Here is a 26,290-nt window from a genome sequence, read left to right as displayed (position 1 = left end):
AAGATACAAATCATGTTAGCCTACGTCAGCAAGATGTCAGAACAGAAATTTCCCAGTTCACATTCCCCAGTGGAAACAAAGATTTAGCAGCCATGCACAGTCAAAAGTGCCTTTGCAGGAGTATTGGAGTCCAGATAGGAAATTGTGAATCCCCAGTGGAGTTTAAAACCAAAACGTCCACTATAAAAGGGCAGGCTTGTGCCTGAGTGGCAGGCTTACCAACCATAGTCCTAGCTTTAGACTAGAGGCAGCCATATACTTCTGGAAGATCAGCTCTTGTCCTGCTTTGCCATGGTTTTCACACCAGCCTCATTAGCTCAGCAACCTGGGAGGACTCATGCCCATATCTACCCCGGGTAAAACGCCCTCTGACATTGAACCTGACTACAGATCCTGCAGCAGCCCTGTAATTTGGCTCCAGCCCCACACTACCACAGTCCAGGGACAGTCTGCCTGCTCTGGTACCTAATGAGAGATATGCCTCTTTATGCCCATGTTAACAGGCCCACTGACATTGGACTGGACAGTAGCCCCTTGAAGAAGCTCAATGGCCCACTCTAGCCCCATGCTATCATGGTCTAGAGGCATTGTTACCCTCTCAAAACTCTGGCAGGAGCCATGCAAATTGGCATTCCCAGTAGAAGCCTGCTGACCTCAGACTTGCCTGTAGACCCAGAAATAGCCTAACGATCTGGATGCTGTCTTGCTCTACTGGGTTCCTGAAGGCAGTCCTGCCCACCCAGGGGTCCACTGGGGACCTTATCAATAAGAGCCTTTTTGGCAGGAGCTGTACCTATATAAGACACTGATTAAAAGGACTATCATATTCAGACTCAACTGTAGACCCAAAAGTTGCCCCACAACTCAACTCTATTCCTGCTCACTTACAGTCACAGAGTTATTCCCACCAGTCTGGGTATCCAGCAGAAGAAGGTCTATATCTGCCAAAATCAGTCTGTAAACACTGATAAAATTATTTGCTCCTTCAAATGTACAGACACTAATGCAAGTCTACAAGGAATACCAAGAATCAGAAAAACATGACACCATCAAAAGAAACTAATAAAGTCCCAGTAATTGACTCTAAAAAAATGGAGTTTCATAAACTGCTTGACAGAGAACTCAAAATAATCATCTTAAGGAAACTCAATGAGCTACAAAAAAACCATGTAGATAACAGAACAAAAATCAGAAAATCAATACACAAGTAATATTAAATGTGTAACAAAGAAATGAAACCATACAAAATAAAGAAATCCTGGAACTAAATAATACAATGACTGAACTTAAAAATTTAACAGGTAGCTTCAACAACAGACTCAATAGTTCAGAAGTAAGAATCAGCTAACTATAAAATAGATCATTCGAAATTATCCAATTAGGGAAAAAAATAAAAAAGAAAAAGCACCAAAAACTATAAAGGATTTATGGGACACCATCAAGAATAACAATGTATTCATTACAAGAATCTGTGAAGGAAAAAAGGGAGAGAAACAGCAGAAAGTATATTTAAAGAAACAACAGGTGAAAACTTTCCAAATCTAGAAGGGGAAATGAACATCTTGATTCATAAAGCCCAAATTTCCAAATAGATATAATTAAACTGACAAAAATCGAAGACAATGAGATAATTTTATAAGCAGCAAGAGTAAAAAGACATACCACATACAATAGAGCCCTCTTAAGATTATCAATGTATTTGTCAGCAGAAATTTTGCAGGCCAGGAATGAAATGATACATCCAAAGTACTAGAAGAACAAAAGGAAAAAAACTTGCCAACAAAGAATACTTTCAGGGTGAGACTGTGCATTAAGAATAAAGAAAAGATAAGACTTTCCAAGACAAACAAAAAATAAGGAAGTTCTTTAACCACTAAACCTGTCTTACAGGAAGTGCTAAAGGAAGATTTTCAAGTTTTAAAGTACAGATGCTAAATGACAACATAAAAGTGTATAAAAGTATAAATATAATTTAAAAGATAAAGAAACACAGAAGATTTTAATACGGTAATAGTAGGACATAAATCATTATTAAAAGCAGTATATAAACTAGAAGACAAAAGTAGAAAGAATAACCATAACCACAGGATTTTTTTTTAATATCAATACATTGTAGAAAGAAAATGTAACATCATGTACATAAACTGCATATACAAGAAAAGACATAAAAGTGTAGAGTATCTCTATGCAATTGAAGTTATGTTATCAGCTTAAAGCAGACTTCTTTATCTAGAAAATGTTCAATGTGAGTCTATTGGACAACAAATTGTACAGTAGATACACAAAAGGTAAAGGGGAAAGAATCAAAGCACATCATACAAAAAAATTACCAAACTACAAAAAGAAACAGAAACGAAGATTAAAAAATTACAAAGAGACAGAAAACAACGAAATGGCAAAAGTAATTCCTTACCTATCAATAATTATTTTAAATGTGTATGGATTAAACGGGTTACACTTAATGTGATCCATTTAATCTATTATAAATCAAATCAATTTAATAAATTTTAAATGTAAATGAATTAAACTTACCAACCAAATGAAACATTGGCTGAATAAATTTATATATATAAATATTACATATATATGTATGTTATCTACAAGATATTTTCTAGATTTATGGGACACACATAGGCTGAAAGAGAAAAGACAAAGATATTTCATAAAAAATAATCACAAAAGGAGAACAGGGATAGCTATTCTTCTATCATACAAAATAGACTTTAAGTAATAACTTGTCTCAAGAAACGAAGCAGGTCATTATATGATGATAAATTGTCTCTTGAATAGGCAGATATAGCAATGATAAGTATATGTGTACCCAATATCAAATATATCACAAATTGAATATATTCAGCTTTTTATTTGTCAATGATACTTCAATAAATTTGGGAAAAAATAAATAGAAAGAAATAATTGAGTCTCTGTGAGGTCTTTTCTACAGTGATACGTCATATTCACTTAATGTTTCCTTTATTGAGGGAATATTCAACTAGGTATTAATAAGAATACTTAACTAGTGTAACTATGTCCTAAGATTACTAATGATAGAGATTTTTAAGTATTCTACTCTTTTATCTTTGATCTTTGCTCACACAAACCTAGAAAATAAATATGTATGACTATATTTTTTCTGATTGATGCTGTAGAATTTCTCCAGTTATGCACTATGAATAAGTTCTGGAGATCTAATATACAGAATGCTGACTATAGGTAATCATTCTGTGTTGTATATTTGAAATTGGTTAAGTGTAGATCTTAAGTCTTCTCACCAAAAGTTTAACATGTGAGGTGAAAAACATGTTAACTAGGATGATTGTGGTGACTCACAATATATAGTGTATCAAAAAATCAAATTATACACTTTAACTATATAAAATTTATATTTATCAATATATCCCCAATAAAGCTGAGAATAAAGGAATCAGCTTTTGGGAAACAAAAATGAATGATGTTAGTCCAAGCATTTATATATGCTCATAGACTTATTTTAAATTACTTTATTTGGGACTTAGACCTCTATGTAGAACGTTTGAAAGCTGGTACTGGTATATTTCTCTCTTTATGTTCAATCCTTTTTGACTTCCTCTATTACTCCAGTCTATAAATCTAGCAGTCTCCTCTCAAACATCTCTACTCTTTATACAAATATATTTGCTTAATCCATTCCCAAAATTCCAAAATTGACTTTTCTCTTATAAGTTTATGTACATATTTATTCATATTGTATTGTTTCTGGCAGTTACTGGCTCAACAAATGTGTTTAACAAAGATTTTCATTCAGATCAGTGTTCTAACTATGTCACTCACAACAATAAAGAAGGTTTTAAAATATTCATAATCCTTTTCCAGCCTATATATAATTAATTTAGTCCACTCTAGACACAATTCTACACAATAATGAAGAAATGCCCCTTTCCCCATTTTCAGTATCTCTCAAGGGCAATAAGAGATAATATTGATAATATACTCTTTATGTGAACTGAATGAAGTCAGAAAAAGTAAAGAGCATACCTTTAAAACAAAGCAATGCACTTGGCAAACATCGTAGTAAAAATGGAAAATGTTTTAGCATTTTTCAAGTTACACTCTGGTAGTCAACTGCCTGCATGAAGGTAGGCCCTAGGTACATATATATATATACACACACACTAGTTAATGTTAATCATAAAATTGAGGACTTTGCCCATAAAATATCTTAATTACAAATTTTATTGTCAAGGCTTTCTGGTTCCCCACATTTAGTGCTGTGTCATAGGATTTATATCCTTTTTTACCCATTTATAATCTTTCGAAAAAGAAAGCAGAATAAGATTAAAAGATGGGCTGTTTCAGACAAGAGATCCAGGGCAGGCATCTTTGATATGGGGCCATTTTATTATTACACTGAATGTGACATCATAGGCATTCAGAATCTGGTGAAAAAATCTTCTAGGAGCAGCTAACAAGAATCCTAAGACAGGAGTGTTTATGGTTGGGTTGAGACACATTCAGGAGCTGAGTGATTGACAGCAAGAGGAAAAAGACATGAGGTAGATTTGTATTATATTCTCAGTGAAATGAGATGGCTTTAGAAGCTTTTTAATAAAAGGGATATATGATCTAAATTTCCTACTGTATCATTCTCTGTATAGTATGGAATGTAAATAGTACAAACAGAAATAATGAGAATGCATTTGCTAAATTTTATAATAACTCCATTATTTTAGTTTATACTATACAAGTATAAAGTGAACATTGATTATTTTATGATAATTTTGAGAGCTTTTTATTGTAATGAAAAGTTTCAGCAGTATCATTAGAGTTCCTTAAGAGTTCCCCAAGAATCATTATCTTAAAAATATTTTATTATGAATATTATAAATTATTTGGCAAAATTGGAGTAACGATATAAAGATTCATAAGTGGAAGTATTCTATTGATATATAGTGTCTAAACAAAATACTTCAAATATAATATAATAAGTATATTTCCAATTATACATGTTCTCAAAATATGTTACATTTTAAACTGTTAGTTTTAACATTATTTTATATTAAATATTTTATATTTATATGTTATTATGCCATTTATGACCCTACTAATAAACCACAAGTAATGTATTATTGGTTAATTTTAAGATATATATATATATATAGTTTATTAAATTAACAACTTTTATTTAAAAATAGACTTTGAATCACAACTCAGATATTTTCCAATCAATTTTGTTAATTTTTACGTTTATTAAGCTCCATTAAAATTATAAATTCAGATGCAGCTTGACTTACAATGGAGTTACAACTCAATAAATCTGTTATAAATTGAAAACGTTATAAGTAAAAAAGGCTTGTAATACACCCAACATGCAGAACATCATAGCTTAGCCTAGCCTGGCTTGAATGTGCTCACAACACTTACATTAGCCTACAGTTGGGCAGAAGCAACTAACAAATAGTCTATTTTGTACTAAACTGTTAAATATCTCATGTAATTTATTAAATACTGTAGTGAGAATGAAAAACACAAGAGTTGTGTAGGTTTTCAAAGTATTATTTTAAATGAATGCGTATCTATTTTGCACTGTTATAAAGTCAAAAATATGTTAAATTAAACCATCATAAGTCACGGTCCATCTATATATCTTGCAGTATTTACATAAATGGGACAAAAAAAAAGATCCAACTTTTGTATCATTAAAATCAAATAATAGGGAAGTGAGAATAGAGCTGCAAAATCATTCAATGAAATAATTACTAGAAATGTTCTAAATGTGGTAAAATACATAAATATACAGAGTTAGGAAACTGAGTGAACTGTAAATAGGATAAATTCAAAGAAATCCTACGTATAATAAAGACCCCTCAAAACCCAACAAGACATGTCACAGTGAAATTTCTGAACACTGAAGACAAAGCAAAACTTGAAAATAGCCAGAGAGAAATGATACATTACCTACCAATACAAATGACAGTGTACTTCTCAACTGATATGACGGTGTCTAGAAAAACATTGCAGAATATTTTTAAGTGCAGAAATAAGATAACTATTAACTATGAAATCTATATCCAGTGAAATTTTTATCATGAATGAAGGGGACGCAAAGACATTCTATATCAAAGACATAGTAAAAGAATTTGGGTAGCAGATCTTGAGGACATCATTGAAAAATGGCAGAAGGAAGTTCTTCATAAAGCAAATAAATTATAAAAGAACAACTCATGGATCACCAGAAAGGAAATACAACTGAAAGAATAGATATGTGGATACATAGAATAGACTACCTTCACAAGTTGGGTAATTCATTCATTGTATAATTCATGCAATAGACTATCTTCATGAGTTGTATAATTCATATTGATGATTGAAAATGACACCATCAGATAAAAAAGAAAATCATAATTAAAAGTCAGAAAGTAAAATATTTGAATGAAAGACAGTCTTCTACACTGCACTTGAAACATTAAAATGCTGATACCATTAGACTGTGCTAAGACACATATGAATAATGTAATACACAGAGCAACCACTAAGAAAAATATACAGACACTCAAAGCATTATGAAAAAATTAAGATAGAATTCTAAAATCATGTTCAAGTATCCTAGACTAAGGCAAAATAAAGAGAAACAATGGAATAAGAAGCAGAGGAAACAAGCAGAAGATAAACAATAAAATGGGAAATGTTTCTCTGATATAGCATTGTTTTTTTAATTGTACATGGTTAAACTTGTCAATTTAAAGAAGCAATTGACAGAGAGGATAAAATACACAGCCTACCCATATGCTGTTTACTGGAAAATTTACTTCAAATTCTACAACATGCATAGATTTAAAGGATGGAAAAAATATACCATCAATTATTACTTCAAATGTAAATTGCTGGACCATGCCTCCAGAGTCTCTGTTTCAGTAGTTTCAGGATGGGATCTGAAACACTGTATTTTTCTTTATTTTTTAACTTTTATTTTAGTTTCAGGGGTATATGTACAAGTTTGTTATATAGATAAATTGTGTGTCGCAGGGGTTTGGTGTACAGATTATTTTGTCACCCAGATAATAACCATAGTACCCTATAGGTAGTTTTTCTATCCTCTTCCTCCTCTCACCGTCCACCGTCAAGTACTCCCCAGCATCCATTGTTGCCCTCTTTGTGTCCATGTGTGTCCAGGGATTAGCTCCCACTTATAAGTGAGAACATGCAATACTTGGTTTTCTGTTTCTGCATTAATTTGCTTGGGCTAATGGCCTCCAGCTGCATCCACATTGCTGTAAAGGACATGATTTTTGTCTTCTTATGGCTGCATAGTATTCCATAGTGTATGTGGACCACATTTGCTTTATCCGTTCCACAGTTGATGGTCATATAGGTTGATTCCATGTCTTTGCTGTTATGAATACTGATGTGATACACACACAGGTGCATGTATCTTTTGGTAGAATATTCATTTTTCTTTGCGTATATGTATTCAGTAGTGTGATTGCTGGATTGAATGGTAGTTCAACCCTCAGTTCTTTGAGAAATCTCCAAACTGCCCTTCACAGTGGCTGAACTAATTTATGTTCCTACCAACAGTGTATAAGCCTCCCCTTTTTTCTGCAATCCAGTCAACATCTGTTACTTTTTGACTTTTTAACAAAAGCCATTCTGAGTGGTGTGAAATGGTATCTCGTGTTTTGATTTTCATTTCTCTGATTAGTGATAATGAGCATTTTTCCATGTTTCTTGGTCGCTTATATATCTTCTTTTGAGAAGTGTCTGTTCATGGCCTTTGCCTACTTTTTAATGGTATTGTTTGTTTCTTGATTGATTTGTTTAAATTCCTTGTGGATTCTATTAGGTCTTTGTCAGATGTATAGTTTGTGAATATTTTCTCCCATTTTGTAAGTGGTGTGTTTACTCTGTTCATAGTTTCTCCTGCCTTGCAGTAGCTCTTTAGTTTAACTAGATTAAAACTTTTCAAGTTTTGTTTTTGTTACAGTTGTTTTTGAAGACTTAGTCATAAGTTCCTTCCTAGAGTTTGTTCTAGGATTTCCCTGTCTTAATTACACCGGGAAAACATAGTTTCAGCATTAAGTACTTATCCAGATGATTACACATAATAGAAAATAAGAATATGGAAAATTTTGTTCACTTAAATAAATATAATATTGTGTCTTTTTTTCTTTTTTTGAGACGGAGTCTCGCTCTGTCGCCCAGGCTGGAGTGCAGTGGCGCAATCTCGGCTCACTGCAAGCTCCGCCTCCCGGGTTCACGCCATTCTCCTGCCTCAGCCTCTCCCAGTAGCTGGGACTACAGGCGCCCGCCACCATGCCCGGCTAATTTTTTTTTTTTGTATTTTTAGTAGAGATGGGGTTTCACCGTGGTCTCGATCTCCTGACCTCGTGATCCATCTTATAAGTTGGCAATTGTGAGGCTATATATTCATACTCTGCCATCATTCAAGTTTATAGTCTTAAATTAAAAACTAGTTAGCAATTTATGCATATATTTAAAAGTACATTTAGTAGGTATTCCTGTGTTGATGTTAGTTTGGGTTATTTTACTTGTATCATTCAAATTTGGTCTTGTTTTTCATAAAATCAGAAGCAAAAAAATAGAAAAAAATGTCAGTAACTAAAATTGTATACGAATATTCTGCTTTACATGGGAGATGAACTTAACTTATCAAATAGAATCATCATCAATGAAACACTAATATAAAATGAACATTTGTCCCATAAGACTGCTTTTATAAAATAAAGTGTTTAAAAATCAAATATCCATGAGAGCTGGATAACATTTATACAAAAATTGTTTTAGATATGCTAGGACAACTAATAACAATGTTAAATTAGTGATATAAAGATTTATTAATCCCAGCACTTTAGGAGGCCGAGGCGGGCAGATTACGAGGTCAGGAGATAGAGACTATCCTGGCTAAGAGGGTGAAACCCCGTCTCTACTAAAAATACAAAAATTAGCCAGGCATGGTGGCGGGCGCCTGTGGGTCCAGCTGCTCGGGAGGCTGAGGCAGCAGAATGGCATGAACCTAGGAGTCGGAGCTTGCGGTCAGCCGAGATTGCGCCACTGCACTCCAGCCTCGGCAACAGAGCGAGACTCTGTCTCAAAACAAAAAACAAAAACAAAACAACAACAAAAAAATTTATTAAAAACATAGGGAAAAAATAAATTGTACTTACTCTTTCAAAATATGTATATATATATATATATACAGTTATAGAATGAGAGGTTAAAATGTGTGCATTCATTCATAGAAGGCTGAGAAAGCTACAAAACTTTGTGTTTAAATAATATACATTTAAACATTGTCACAATTTCCAAAATTAGAGTTGGTAACATGCCCCCCCCCCTTTTTTTTTCCAGAAAAAAGCTTTAAACTGATTATCGTAGTATAATGTTGTCTAATAATTTAAGGTTAGTAACATTCCTTCAAAGAATAATTGTGCTAATAATTTTTAAGCCATGTGTAATCATCAAGATTCACACAAAAATTGTAATTATTTTACCTTCCTAGACAGTGGAATAAAATAATTTTGAACAAAGTTAAAGTATGTTTTCAAATTTCATCCAAGACAAACTAAAGAGCTAAAAATTGAAAATGTTTTATAAATCATTCTGAATAATATTATTGAATCAAGACCAAACATTTTTCTATATAAATAGGCTAAATGAATACAAATTGCTTCTCTCACTATGAAGAACTTAACACTTATTGCAAATTCTAAATTCACAGCAATTCTCCAGGTAGAAGTTGATGGTTTTGTGCTGATTAGAAAACAAATGTGAAGAAGGCTATTTTAAGATAGGCTTCCTGTATTCAACATAAGGCCAAATCTAAAGGAGGTCAAATAACTTGTAAATACAGTCATACAACAAAGCATCCATAGTTCAATTGGCAATAACCTCTTCTGCTTAGGTTCCTGTCTATAATTTTTATGAATAAGATTATGTAAATCACAGGCATTTTGTGATTAAATATGTGACCACAAAAGACTATAGAGAAAATCAAAATCAAATAATTTATTGAAATGAATATAGTTAAATATTATATCTAAATGATATATACATAATTTCAAAACAATATCCATGTTTTAAAACATAATTTTACATTTTTTATTTAAATAGAGTTATATGTTTTATTTAAGTAGTAAAGTATGTCAAGGAATACATAAGGAAGATAGTTAATGCCTAGGAATGTAATAAAAATATGTTTAATGCTTTCTCAGTATGTTTTGATTCATAGTTATTTAAGAAAGTACCTAAGAATGACATAAATTGAAAATGTAGAATAAATTATAAGAAATTCATAATTGTAAATCATATAAATTATAATTATTTGTGACATTAATAAATTATTCATGCTTTTTAGCTAAATCATTTCTGATATAACAGTTAATTAACAAAAAGTTACTTCAACCTTTCTGAGGAAAACAATTTGAAACTTTATTATAAATGATATTATTTATCCATAGAAAATAATCCCTTACAAACTCTAAATGAAGTATAATTTGCAAATTGAAAATGTATGCTGGTATTCATCTAAACCATCTATATTTGTTAATATTTTAATATCTTGCAATATATGGATAAAACAAATTATAAAATGAAACATTCTAAATAAAATTCTATGACATTCTGCAGGAGTTGATGACACAGTTATTATGGAAGGATAACTGATAGTCTTAAGTAAGTTGTTGAATATTTTCCCCTATAAGTCTTGTTTTCAAGAACATAGTGAACTTACAAAATTACTCTAAGCTTCCTTCAATTTTATCAGCTCTTTCTAATGAAGAAATAATCTGATTACCATACACTGACAATGGATAATGCATGTTATTAGAATTAATACACCTTACTTAGTTAAATTTTCACATCATAATTCAATTTTTATTTTTCTTCTGTGTTATTCTACACCATTTCTGGTTAAATTACACTAAATGTTATCTCTACACATGAACTTAATAAGGATTATTTCCATAGCATCTAGTAAAAGTTTTCAGTAAATAATAGCTTTGGAGGTGCTGTATCATTGGGATTACGTTTTGAGTCATTCTATTAACCCTAAGGGACTTTTATGTTTATTTTTTCTTGGAAGGACTTAATTTGAAGAACAAAAGTAAAGATCATCTATTTAGAATAGATGTTTCTCTTTATTTTCTCTCTGAGAAATATCGACAGACACACAGAGACATGCTTGCACCCTGTGTTACATAATTGATAATTTAAAACTAAATTAAACCAATTATTTCCAGATATAATTGATATTTCAAAGACATTGTTTCCATTGGTAAAATATATTCATTCACATTTGCCTTCACAATTATTTATTCCTTAGGGATTCTACCTATTTTATTTACTCTACAGCCAGAAAATCACATGGAGTTTACACTATACAGGCTATAGATTATTTTATTTTTAATACAATTTAATTTTTATTCTCATTTATATATAAATATAATTTGATAATAAATGATGGGTAATAATTACTTTAGTTTTTATTTTCTCAGTGAATATTTATTAAGTTTTCTAACGTGGTAATTATCCAGGAAGACATAGAACATAGACTAGTAAGCAAGCAGACATTGGCCCTGATCTCGTGAAGGAAGCATTTAATTAGGTAACATTACAATTTCATATAAGCATAATTTTATCTTCTTATATGAATGCAGAAGACTAAGATAAGTGATAAGACAAAACAGAGTTACACACATTAAAGTAGTAAAAATCCATGAATCTGCCAAGGTTTAAAGTGCTTCAAACACGTCATAGGGATAATCCACAGCCTATGAAACCAGCATATAAAATGCTGCCTTAGTTGAGAAAACAACCTTGAACAACAGAAAATGAACAGTTCTTTTAAGTATTTCTACATTTCTGGGGCTTTCGATTCCTATTTTCCTGGTACAACATTGCACGTCTGGAATAAGCCTTTTAGTTCTTCTTTTCCATGTGTTTTAGACATTTGTGGTTATTTTTCCAGCTTCTTCATTGATGGATTACATACTGTCCTTTTTTTTATTTTCCGTTTTCTCTAGAGAGCACAGCACCTATCTTTATCTGTGTATAGACTGCACTTTGTCATACAGAACTACATTAATTTGATTTTTTTTTTAAGATGGAGTCTCATTCTGTCACCCAGGCTGAAGTGCAATGACACAATCTCAGCTCACTGCAACCTCCGCCTCCCGAGTTCAAGCTATTCTCCTCCCTCAGCCTCCCAAGTAGCTGGGATTACAGGGGCCCGCCACCTCGCCCAGCTAATTTTTGTGTTTTTAGTAGAGATGGGGTTTCACCATGTTGGTCAGGCCAGTCTCAAATTCCTGACCTCATTTGTTTCCACAAAGCCCCCAGCTCTGTGTATCTTGTAAACAAATCATTGCCTTTTAAAAAAATGTTTTCTTAACTTGGAAGGACACTGCTAATGAAACCACTAGCATCAACAAAGATGCTCAGCACACAAAATGCTTAATTGCATCCTTGGAAGCCCTTTATAATCCTAATTTTTGTACCCAAATATATCATCTCATGTGTATACAAACACACAAAGAGAAAAAGTGTATAATACTAGCATAAAAATAGCACATAACTTGTGTCTCTTATTCATGAAGACTTAGAAATCAATTATACAGAGTAAACATTGGATTCATTTCATTGGACTGACTTGCAACCTAAACAAGTGATAAAAGATAGAATTATGACAATTAAACAATGTTATTTTTGAAATCTAGCAAGACCCAGGTTTAAAAAATAAATTAAATTCAGAGAGTAGATTACTATTAAATAACAATATGAAAATGTTGAACCTTAATTGTGATAAAATGCAAAAAATTACTACATAAATATAATTTTATAGCCACTATGTTAATGAAACTTATAGCTTGAAAGTACCAAAAATTAGCAAGTAAAATATAGTGGGAAGTTGTGAAATACTAATATTTAAGAGTTTAAATTTCTTAGCCACATTGGAAAATAATTATTCTTGATCTTGGACAGTTGGATATGTTTACTCGATAACTCCTTATTCCAGTTTTATGTATTTTCATTAGAGATACTCATATATGCACACCAAAAATGTTTAAAGTTGCTCATATTAACAATGTTTATAACAGCAAAAACTTAGAAATCTATCAAATATTTATCAATATGGGAAATGTAAATTTTAGTAACAGAACACTTAGGATCTCAAAGGGAAAGGTAGAAAGAAAGCAAAATTTTCAGATATATGTAGCAGTTGTTTGTGGTGAGGAAAAATAAAAAGTAATTATAACTATGAGATATTTGAATTAAAATATTATATATTATATTTCCAATTACAGTCCCTTGTACGGAAGTTAGATTTTTAGATAAAACATTTGTGCTTGTGAATTTAGATAAATTAGTAAACAAGTTTACCAATGAAATAAATAGCTAATTTATATATTAATGTGAATTGTAAATTTAATATTGGCGATCAATCAATTCCCACCGGATTAAGGGAGCCTTAAGTTATTTGTTTATTCTGCTTGTTGGACTTTTATTCTTGATCTGCTTTATACTTCAAGATTATAATAGAGCAATTTAGATAAGGCATATTCACTCTCTTGACAGTTTACTTGATATTCAGTCTTACACATTTTCTGTCCCTCAAAGAAGTGTTGCTACTGCAGAAAAGATTTTATAGGAGTACGAAGGAGAGGGAGGAATAAGAAAAAGATCATGTTGGATGTAATTACCAGTTTATTACTGGAAGAGTTTTACAGACAAAGTTGAGAAGTGGGAAATAGGAAGAAGATGTGCAATGGCTGCTTTACTTGGGTGCTTATTCATATCTCCAGTTTTTACAATAATCATTAGAGATTCCCAACATCCCAAAGCTACTGAATTTCTGAATTGCACATTGATTCTGGTGATTTTTTTCCTCCATCCTTCTTTTTGTCTAGACTTGAAGATCATTTTGTGAAAAATTTGTGAAGGGTCATTTTTAGAAGACTTCATCAAATTTAGTATAAATCAATACTGGTAAATATTAAGCAAGCCTAAAAACCGAACAAAGGCAAAAAATACGTTTTTAAAGTCAGAGAAGGAACGACTATGAAATGTCAGAGCTTTCATCATCATATATGTTCTTAATATATTTAATAAAAGAAGAATAAAATAGTGTTAGTAAATATCTGATAACTCTTCTCAGGATTTAAGTAGACACTGCTATTATGGGGTTAACATAAGCAAACTTTTCTATGAAGTTTTTTACACAAGCTATTTGCAAATCTTCATCACCCACCCATTCCTTAACACACTTCAAGGGGCTGTCTGAATAATTCTTCCAGAACTTATCTGGAGTAAGTTTATTAAAGACCTCATATCCTGAATGCAATGAACATACCTTAATCCTAATTTGCCTTGCCCTGACTTTAGTACCTTATAGGGTTGGCCTTGTTTTTCTCTAAAAATATTATCTTGAATTATCTATTTCTATTTCCATAAAATGCCATTTTACATTTTCCTGCTATTTTTCTGGACATTCTTTTGTAGTCTCTTGTCAGCTTCTCTTCATGTATACATTCATTAATGATTAAAGTTTTTCTGAAATTTATAGTGGACGTTTAAAAAATTTTAGTGTGCATCTACTGTCATTATTTCAGTTACAATCTCTTTGTGAGAGCTCTCATATTTGTGTATCCAGTAGGGATTGCTCTAGGGCCTAAATATGGAGCTTCTTATGGACATCCACCTTGAACTGTCTCACCAGCACTACTTATTTAACACAAATCTCCTCTCCAAACTTATATATTTTCTGTGTTCCCTAAATCAGAAAATTACACCATGGTTTACATAATGGTTTTCCCTCAGCCCCAAATCTGGAATTATTCTTGATTCTCTTGTCATCAATTATATTACAAATCCAATTTATTCTATATCATACATACCTCTGAAACCCACCCACCATTTTGTTCCTCATTGTCAAGTGGCCATCGTTTCTCCTCTGGATTATTGTAATATTCTCTTAAGTGATATTTCAAAATTAACTCTTCCTACTTTGTTATTTGTTCTTCATTCTTTAAGATCTCCTTTTGTAAGTGTAAAACTGATGGTCATCTGATGTATAAAACAATTCAAGGCCATCCTAGTGATATTTGAACAGACCCAAAATCTAGCCAATAATACCATCCAGGGGTTTCTTTCTGTCTAACTTTCTAGGATCTTTTCACATATCTATTCCCTTAACTCTCCATACCTTAGCTATATTGACTTTCATGTGGTTCCTTTATTTGTCATGGTTACTTCAAGCTCTAGGTCAGTTTTTCTGTACCTGAAAAGACATTTAACTCTTGCTATTCCTTTATAGGGGTATTTGCATGAGAACACAAACCTATATAGATTCTTCTGTTAATTCTTCACATAGAATGCTGAAATCAATTCTTTATTTTAATTGAAATTTATTACATGATAAATATGTATTTGATATGATATTGAAGCTTTCCTTTAGCACAGCACTTGTGTTAGTCTTGTTCATCATCATAGTCTAAGTATAGAGCTTGATAAATTGTAGGCATTAAATAAAAATATATTTGAATAAAAATGAATAAATCAAAAACCTCTATATAAAGAGAAGAATTAAAAGTATTTCAATGAAGAAAAAACAGCGGCTACATTTAATTTAAAAATGTACTAAACCTTAAAAGCAAAAAATGCATCATATTTTATTATTCTGAAATTAAATCTAGTGCAGATGAGCCAGCGCCCACAGCCAGTGAGATAAGAATTTATAAAATCTTGAAGAAATTCAAAATGAAGCAATAATGTTCCCTAGAGTTTAGAAGACTAGTGTTTTTCAGGTGTATACATTTTTGAAATTTTATTTTTGTACTTTTAAAATTCTTATTCAGATTTTATTGTACCAAATAAACTGTATTTATGTATTTTTAAGTCTATGCATATAGGCAAGTATCTCTAAAATTTCTCTTCTGATAAAAATACTTACATATACACATTTAGATATTTTGTGTGTTTATCCAGTAAGTGCATTAATTCTAATCTTACGTTTAGCAGTTATTAATATTCCTTTTGCACAACATCATAGGTGTCATAGACAGACAGTTCTGGAACTAGGAATCCTATACTGGAAACACTGTATACTGCCTTACACCGATTATACTTTAATATATTTAAGCAGTCTGTTGAATTCTTATTCACTAAATGTTCTTTTCCCATCTTCTGGCCTGGCTCAGTGGGTCATGCCTGTAATCCCAGCACTTTGGGAGGCCAAGGCAGGTGGATCATTTGAGGTCAGGTGTTTGAGACCAGCCTGGCCAACATGGCGAAACTCTTGTCTTTAATAAAAATACAAAATTACTCGGCGTGGTGGCACACACCTGTAATCCTACCTACTCAGGAGGCTGAGACAGGAGAATCGTTTGAACACAGGCGAAGTTTACAGTGAGATAAGATCAGGTCACTGTACTCCAGCCTGCGCGACAGAGAGACTCTGTCTCAAAATAAATAAATAAAAATATAAAAGTAAATGCATTTCCCATCTTCCAGTAAATTACTGTTTTCAGAATTTATCATAAATCTATACTTTCTGGGCTTTCATCCTTTTAAACGTCTTAGCCAATAACTTCTGTACTCCATCGTGTCTAATATATTCATTGATGTAATGGGGAGTGATTCTCATAATGTTGAATATCTTATTATATTAACTTAGTGTGTTGATCTTACTGCCTGAAATATACTTTTAATCTTCAGCTTTCTTGTATGAATTTAAAACATGCTTATCGTATTAGTATGAATCTTTTAGCATTCTAATATTGTTACATTTTACTCCTCTGATTAATACTGAGTAGGCTACAAAATACATTGTATTTTATATTAACATTTTACATACAGAATAAACATTTTATATACTTCTTTAGAATAAGTTACTAACATTTCTAGAAGCAATATAGTTGAAAGAATATAATGAAGTCCTTAAGTGCAAACTAGTTGATTTTAGATGTATTCAATGTTTCATAAAACATTCAATAAAAATGGCATTAATGTATTTTTTTTTTTTTTTTTTTGAGATGGAGTCTCGCTCTGTCGCCCAGGCTGGAGTGCAGTGGCACAGTCTCGGCTCACTGCAAGCTCCGCCTCCCAGGTTCACGCCATTCTCCTGCCTCAGCCTCTCCGAGTAGCTGGGACTACAGGCGCCCGCCACCACGCCCGGCTAATTTTTTGTATTTTTTAGTAGAGTCGGGGTTTCACCATGGTCTCGATCTCCTGACCTCATGATCCGCCCGCCTCGGCCTCCCAAAGTGCTGGGATTACAAGCGTGAGCCACCGCGCCTCGCCGGCATTAATGTATTTTTAAAAGATATTAATACAAAGCCTGGAAATTTACATAGATTAATACATGAGAAGTAACTCAGTTTTTGTTTGTAAAGAAAAATTATTTTTAAAGAGATAGTTTGGTCCTAAGTTGTGTCTTTTGGCTCATTTCATTGAAATGGTAAGCTTGATTAGCTCTTAAATTAATATTTTTTCAAAGAAGACGTTATATAGACACAACAATAACCAAATACTCTTTTATTTATATATGTTAAAAGTCAAGTAAATAAAGTATACTCAAGCTAAACTGTAATACCTTCAGCGAAACATTTGTCCAATAAAACACTTTTGGTAAAAAGTTTGCTATTTTTTCCAAGTGCCATAACCAAGATTCATTTAATTAATGAAACTTTTAATGTAATTTCACTTTCTTTTCCTTTCAGGTTAATAATTATCAAATATATGGCAATGCTGGACTTTAGCTGATCATCGTGCTTCTGGAAAATAACAAAAGTTGAGATATCTGTTCACCATTTTGTGTGTCGAAGGACCACCTACTTTTTACATATGACAAGAACTACTCACCTCCACTCTTCAGGTAAGACTTACTGTCACTCTGTCCCATGACTCCCCTGCGTTTTGGGGTTGACTCCCTTGTACCTGAAGCTATACTACTCTAAGCCTCCTTTATTTTTTTAAGATGTTTGTCATTAATGAATGTTCGCTGTATTGCAATAGCCTGAATAAAATAATTTTCTCAATTGTTCAGTACATATTGTGTGTGACAAAAGAAAGACAGATTGTAATTTGGCATATACTAATAATTTTAGTCTTTTTATTTATGAGTTATTCTATCTTTCCAAATGCATAATAAAATGTAATTTTTCTTTTTATTTTGAGAGGGAGTCTTGCTCTGTTGCCCAGGCTGGAGTGCAGTGACACAATCTTGGTTCACTGCAACCTCCATCTCCGGAGTTCAAGCAATTCTCCTGCCTCAACCTCCTGAGTAGCTTGGATTACAGGTGTCTGCCACCACGACTGGCTAATTTTTGTATTTTTAGTAAAGATGAGGTTTCACCATGTTGGCCAGGCTGGTCTCAAACTCCTGACCTTGTAACCTGCCCATCTTAGCCTCCCAGAGTGCTGGAATTACAGGTGTGAGGCACTGCACCTGGTTATAAAATGTAATTTTATATAAAGTTATGGACATAAGTTTAAATAGTAATATATATATGTATGTGTATGGACATACAAATATACTGTATTGGTCTGTTCTCACACTGCTAATAAAGACATATCCAAGACTGAGTAATTTATAAAGGAAAGAGGTTTAAATGACTCACAGTTCCGCATGGCTAGGGAAGCTTCACAATCATGGCAGAAGGTAAAGCGGAAGCAAGACACATCTTATACAGCAGCAGGCAAGAAAGCTTGTGCAGGGGAACCCCCTTTGTAAAACTATCAGATCTTGTGAGACTTATACACTATCACAATAACTGAATGGGAAAGACCCGCCTCCAGGATTCAGTTACTTCCCACCAGGTCCCTTCCACAACATGTGGGAATTATGGGAGCTACAATTCAAGATGAGATTTGGGTGGGGACACAGCCAAACCATATCATACACACACATTATTCACCTGAATTAAATAAAAGCAAGTAATAGAAAGAAGATAAATATTAAATGAATATGGAATACTTTTCACAAACTTTATATATATGTATACATTTGCACACACACAGACATAGTTTATGGTGGCTACATGAAAAGATTAGGTAGAAATAGGTCATTTCAATCACTTCAACTAAATATCACTATTTAAAAATCCAAAATAGATTCTTGAAATCTTTATATGTTTTTATTTGGGTTCAGCAAAATCTTTTGACTTTAAAATGTTAGCACCACAAAGCACCTCAGTAAGAGGATAATGAAAAACTTAAAAGGGTAATAAGTTCAGAAATCTCTCTCCATTTAAAAAGTTATTTCTTTATAAAAATTTTATTTTCCTGCTGATAGATGCAGAAATAAAATTCAAATTTTGCTTAGTGACATAATGTAGTCATATTCAGGATATCGATTTTTACCCTACCAAAAAGGTAATAACGAAGACATGTAGGTCTCCTATTCAGCCTTTATACTCAAAGTTTAAATTCAAAAAAAGAGAGACCTTGTATCTTAGAATACCTTCCCCTCTCCTAGCAACCACATTATTGAAATTCAAACTGCTAACATTCTAAAATCCCCTTTTTAAATAAGGATAGAACATGCTGAAGAAAAGAGTTATAATGAGAAAATATATGGGAACAAAATACCTATGCAATGCAAAAGTCTGCATAACTAAACCACTCAGAGTAGAGGAAAAAAGTAAGATTCCAAAGATCCAATAAAGTCAATTTTTAAAAAAGTTTAAATCAGTTCCTACATTTTTGATCAAGTTAAATTTTCTTTGTCCTTAATCATATATTAAGATAATCTAAGATAAATTATGTTAATATTTTGCAGATCAGCCATAAGTATAAAAAATACTGTAAGAATAATCAGCATATTAAATTCATGAAGAATTTTTAGAAAATATATCTCCAAATAGAGTGTACAAAACATTTTCTAATAATTGTTGCTTGAAACTAAATATTTAAAAAATAATTTTTTTAAATTATAATATAAGCATACTAAAGAATATACCTAAATAAATGTAGAAAACAGTTCATTGCTTTCTGCTATCAAAAATAAACATATATTTATATATTTATTCTAAAATGTTGAAATTATATTAAATATGACAAAAATAATAGCCACAGGAAGCAGTTTTTGTAATTTTTTAAAGTGTAAGTGAGAACAAAATATTAAAGAATACATTTATTTGGTGAAAAATATATTAAATAGTCTATTGCAGCAGGGTGGGGCACCATTAAAGCCCCAAGTTTAAATTTTTTTTTTTTGAGGCTGTTTTCCTCCCAGGCTGGAGTACAATGGCACTATCTCCACTCACTGCAACTTCCACCTCCCAAGTTCAAGCAATTCTCCCACCTCAGGCTCCTTAGTAGCTGGGATTACAGGCACCTGCCACCAGGCCCAGCTATTTTTGTATTTTTAGGAGAGAGGGGGTTTCACCATGTCGGCCAGGCTGGTCTCAAACTCCTGACCTCAGTCCATCGGTCCACCTCGGCCTCCCAAAGTGCTGGGATTGCAGGCATGAGCCACTGCACCTGGCCTTAAGTTTAATTCTTAAGTGAGTCAATCAGTTATAGCTCTGCTCAAAGCTTTGAGTGCACCTAAAATTTCATCCAACATCTATTATCTTTCATCATATGCTAAAACAGCTTGAAGATGTATATGATTTTATAAAAAATCTATGAAACAACAAAATTAAGGGTTTACATTTTAAAGCACCATTATTCACCTATAGTTGATGAATGTACAGTTAGAATGAAAAAAATAGAATTTTGGTCAATTCTGAAATGGTTCCACCATATCCAAACAAGTTGTATTAATGCATGTATACATTCCTTAATAGATAAAGTACTCAAATTGCTACAAGTACAAAAGCTTACAAGTTTCTAGTGAGAATGGCCTCTGTCAAAACCTTTGCTGTATATTGATTAATTTTGTTACTATAAAACAAAAAGATATCTTTCAATCGAAAAATATCAAATGCAAAGTTTTGAATTATAAAAGCAGCTTCAAGCAAATAATAATTTTTACCCAGAATCAAAATTTACATATTCAAAGGGCGTAAGCAAGCATTGGGCACAGATAAAGCATTCTTTTCCTGGAGGATCCCAAAACCAACAGATGGAGCAACCAAAACTATCATTTTCCTCCTATATTAACATGTATTTCAATTTTGGATTAAGAAGTTTTGATGATGTATGCAGAAACACAATTCACAAAAGGAAACTATTATGGTTTTGGATTTTTTTTATATATACTGTTGATTGCATTGAGAAAAAAATTATTTATAGGCTTCTCCCTATTTTCAAGCCAGCCAGACATCCTAAATTCATATATTTTATTTTAAATTATAACAAATCTAGACCGTGATATTATCACCTGCTCCAAACAACAGCCTTTCCCTAGTTTATACCATTAACACTTTTATCATGGTATTTATATTTGGTATTATTAGGTCATTATAACTTTACAGGAATGCCTAATTGAGATAATTAATTCACTCTTTTATGTTAATCCTTTTCTACCTAGCATCCCATAAGATAATGGAGGTGTGATTTTTTTCAGTAACTTTTGCTAGTTTGATAAATGACTTAAACAACCTCTTCATCCATATTCATTTTGAAATTATACTTAATATTTTAATATAAAAGAATAAGCATAATACTGAATCTACTATGCATTACATTTCATGATTCTTTAATATTGTTTTGATCAGAGAATAAAGAAAAATATCTTTGATAGTTTTGATATCCTGAAAGTTTATCATGTTTTTTTCCTTGCCTGGACTGAATAACCTCTGATTTGGGGAAGTCATTAATACTTTTACTTTAATCATAAAATAAATTGTGGATTATCTCTTCATATATGTGTGTGTTTGTGTGTATGCATGTGTGTGTAGTAAATCAAAAGAAGCTGAAAAACAATATTCTCTGATAACCTCTACATATTAGAAACTGATTTTTCTTTGGATAATTTATAGAATTTATATTTTCAAATTGTATTTTTCAGTTGGCTGTACCAACACTGGCAAGCTCAAAGTCTCCCCATAAACTCTTCATGGGCCTGTGTGCAACGGAAGATGATACACAGGCCAATATTTTCCCCTTTGACTGTTGGTAATGGATAGGCAAGAAGCTTGCCAAAAAAAATCAGATCTTATTCCTCAGATCACAAATCCTATAAATAAACAGATGCTGTCCCAAATATTAATAGGTTGAAATTGAGATCTGAAAAGCCTTTGTGATAAGATGTCTCTAAATTGGCTCCGAAATATCTCTATTTCTGGTATTTGTACCTTGTGAAATGTTCTCTTTTTGAGTGTGACCTGGACTCTTTGAAATGCTACTAGCTAATAAAACACTGCATATATAATGAGACATTACTTGGAAGACTATTTTACAAAATTGACTGTTGACTTTCATCTGAGGTGCTCTTCCTCACTCTCTGGCTTGCTCACTTTCTGGGAAGACATTTGTCATACTGTGAGATACCCTATGAAAAGTCTCAAATTGCAAGAAGTGAGAGGCTCCAGACAATAGCCAGGTAGAAACTGGGCTTTTCATCTGACATCTTTGAGGACGTAAATATTGCCATGAACCAAATAAATGAACTTGACATTCCACCCTCACCAGGTTGCCCTTCAGATAAAACTCCAGCCCTGGCCAAAAGTGTGATTGAAAAAACAAGAAACTTTAGCCAGAGGTATTCAGCTGAGCCATATTCAGCATTCTGTCATTAGAAACTTTTGTTTTAAGTTGATCAATTTGGAGTAAATTGTTATGTAGCAACAGATAACTGATATAATCTACCTGTTTTTAGGATATATGGAGCTTAAGGAAAAAATGCAATTTTATAGAGATACAGTGAGAAACTGCAGAATGGCATGCACAGGTGGAAAGTAATTAGGGAATTGGGGCCTGTGAATATAGTTAAACTGTTTGAGTCTTTTAGGTACATATTTGCTTTAATTAGATAAATACATTTTAAAGGTCCAGGATGGCACAGGCATTTATATTTTTTATTCGATTATCCCATATTTTATTTCAGTGTTAACTACTCATCTATGTCAAATTAATTATGCTCATTGGATTATTTTACTTTTATTTAAATTTTGTTATCTGATACTTATTATATAGAATATGCAAATCAAAGTCCTGTCCTTCAGCAATCAATAAGGTAAAGGAGAAGAAAGACAAAAATGAGTAGAATTTCATGATAATTTAAGATACAAACAGACTTTGCTTTGCATGAGAGTGTGAGACCATAAAAATTACTATGGAAGCTGAAACTGTGGAAATAAACCTTAATAATCAATGGGGAAAATTATGATTGTTCCATGACCTGTGAAATATTTGTTAAAAATTTTAAAATGCTCTTACTGTGGGTGATAAAAATATATAGGGAAATAAAAAATAGTAAAACTAATATTTATTTAGTGCACCGTAATTTTTAAAATTAAAAAATTGTTTTCTTTGTAAAAAAAATCTTATCAAGAATATTTTCAACATCGATTGCCTTGTGGTTGTATAACTTACACCACTAAGCAAGCATCTTTTTGTATGCCTTGGAGAATTGTTATATTCCTTTCTAAATTTGGATCAGCCGCCAATATTTTATTCTTTACACTTTCAACATTAAGAAATATCTCTGAGAGTTACAGGAATGTGAAGTTTTGTGTTGTTTTTACTTCCTGTATGTCATCTCTAGCCTTTTACCGTAATCAGCTTCTTTATTTACATTGATAAGTTCACCTTCACTAAATTACTCTGGCTGCTTATTTAGAGCCTTTCAAGCAATGGCAGTGTTGACACTGCCACAATCTGCCATTTCACCTGTAAAATCCATATAGTGTTACACAAGTATTATATATTATATAGAGATTATATATATTATTATATATTATATAGAGATTATATATAATATTATTATATATTATATAGAGATTATATATAATATTATTATATATTATATAGAGATTATATATATAATATTATAATATATTATATATGTGAAAGGAAAATAAACCTCAGGACCCCCAAATCACTAAGCCAAAGGAAAAGTCAAGCTGGGAACTATGTCAGACAGGCATACTTTCCATTATATTTCTAAACATGATTGCTAAAATATAAAAAGCTACATATCTCTTTCACAATTTGCCCACAAGGAAATTCCTTTTGGGCAAAGGACAGACAGAACTCAAAGTCATCCCTCTGAGGCTCACGTGAGACAAATGCATATCTGATTACTTCCTCTGCCCTATTGTTTATGTAAAAATGCAGATTCACTGAGCCAGACTAAACTGTGTGTTCAGTGGAAGGCTGATAAAGAGCTCAAATTGTGTATTCAGTGGAAGGATAAGCAAGGACTGAAAATAATCCAACCTTTTGACTCTCATCTACTTCTAACTTGGAAGCCCCCACTTAGAGTTGTCCCACCTTACTAGACCAAAAGAATATACATCTTACACATATTGATTAATGTCTCTTGTCTCCCTAAAATGTATAAAAGCAAGCTGTATCCCCCTACCTTGGGCACATGTCATCAGGACCTCCTGCAGCTGTGTCACAGGCATGTCCTTAACCTTAGCAAAATATTAAATAAACGTTCTAAATTGATTGAGACGTTTCTCAGATACTTTTTCATTTACATAGGCAGTAGTATATATAATACAATAATGATATTATACAACTAATATATACTATACTCTGTTAAAATACTATATTAATATATAATGGTATTATATATAATATATGGTTTCATTTTTATAAGATGTCATGTAAGTTTATCACTAGGAGATAAAGAAACAACACTACACATTTGTTATCTGTGTGTAAACTGAATCACAAGAAAAGCTGTGATTAGTCATTGATCAGGACATGAGTCTGTTGTATACATGGTAATTTGTGGGCTGCAGAACCAGCAGCAAAGTTTATACTTTATGCAATTTCAGTTTACATTTTGTGGTAGTTAAAAATTTCACTTTGTTGTTTGGGGACTGGTGTTATTTTCTCTAAATCATGGAAACTGAAATTTGCACATATCAGTTCCATGAAGAGTGAGGTTTTATTTATTTAAAATCTGTACTTTGAGAACATCAAAGCCTAAAAAAAATAGTAACTCCTTCTATTTAAACTTAATTTTCTGGAGGAAGTGGTTAAATCAGCATGTGCAGGTTGCTCAGACTCTACATACTCAGAAAAACAGAGTGAGTGGTTTGACAGTTTAGGAAGAAAGATAATCTCTGAGACCTTAGAATATTTTGTTTGTTTGATAAGAGAGTTTATGTATCCCTAAAGCTTTGGTCCTGAAGGACCAGTGTGATCAGGTAGTTTATGCTTACACTGTGATTTGTGGTGTCTGAATGTATTCATCCTAAGGGACTGGAACCTGAGTAGCTGAGGTCAGTCATGCAGAGACTACATGCCTATGTGGTAGGCCCCTATATTAGTCCATTCTTATGCGGCTAATAAAGACATACCCAAAACTGGGTAATTTGTAAAGAAAAGAGCTTTAATTGACTCACAGTTTAGCATGGCTGGAGAAGCCTCAGGAAACTTACAAGCATGGCATGGAGAAGCCTCAGGAAACTTACAATCATGGCAAAAGGAGAAGCGAACACATCCTTCTTCACATAGCAACAGCAAGGAGAAGTGAAGAGCAAAGAGAAAAAAGCCCCTTATAAAACCATTAGATCTCATGAGAACTCACTCACTATCAGAAGAACAGAAGCATGAGGGTAACCACCCCATGATTCAATTACCTCTTACTGTGCCCCTCCCTCCACACATGGGATTAGGGGACTACAATTTAAGATGAGATTTGGGTGAGGATACAGCCAAACCATACCATTTTATCCCTGGCTCCTCCCAAATTTCATATCCTCATAATTTAAAACACAATTGTGCCTTCCCAACAGTCCTCCAAAGTAGTAACTCATTCCAGCATTAACTCAAAAGTCCAAGTCCAAAATGTCATCTGAGACATGGCAAGTCTCTTCCACCTATGAGACTGTAAAATCAAAAGCAAGTTCATCACTTCCTAGATACAATGAGTTAGCAGGTATTGGGTAAATATACCCATTTGAAATGGAAGAAATTGGCCAAAACAAAGAGGCTACAGCGCCCAAGCAAGTTTGAAATCCAATAGGGTAGTCATTAAACCTTAAAGTTCCAAAATAATCTTCTTTGATTCCACGTCTCATATTCAGGTCTGGTGAATGCTAGAGGTGGGCTCCTATGGCCTTGAGCTTTGGCTCCCTTGTGGTTTTGCAGGGTACAGCCCCACTCCCAGTTACTTTCACAAGCTGGCATTGAGTACCTGAGGCTTTTCCAGGTGCACAGTGCCAGCTGT

General features: G+C 32.6%; 1 long non-coding RNA gene across 1 annotated transcript in view; it reads left to right on the top strand.

The window, feature by feature from the left end:
- The first annotated feature begins 4,410 nt into the window (after positions 1 to 4,410).
- The window catches only part of LOC134733757 (uncharacterized), a 32,952-nt gene continuing 11,072 nt past the window's right edge, over positions 4,411 to 26,290 (top strand). The window contains exons 1-2 of the long non-coding RNA XR_010117363.1: positions 4,411 to 4,532; positions 17,712 to 17,866. This is a non-coding gene — a long non-coding RNA (uncharacterized lncRNA). The remainder of the gene's footprint in view (positions 4,533 to 17,711; positions 17,867 to 26,290) is intronic.

Source organism: Symphalangus syndactylus, chromosome 12, assembly GCF_028878055.3.
Source record: "Symphalangus syndactylus isolate Jambi chromosome 12, NHGRI_mSymSyn1-v2.1_pri, whole genome shotgun sequence".
NCBI lineage: Eukaryota > Metazoa > Chordata > Mammalia > Primates > Hylobatidae > Symphalangus > Symphalangus syndactylus.
Note: the sequence above shows the minus strand (reverse complement) of the source record. Positions and strands in the feature narration are given on the sequence as shown.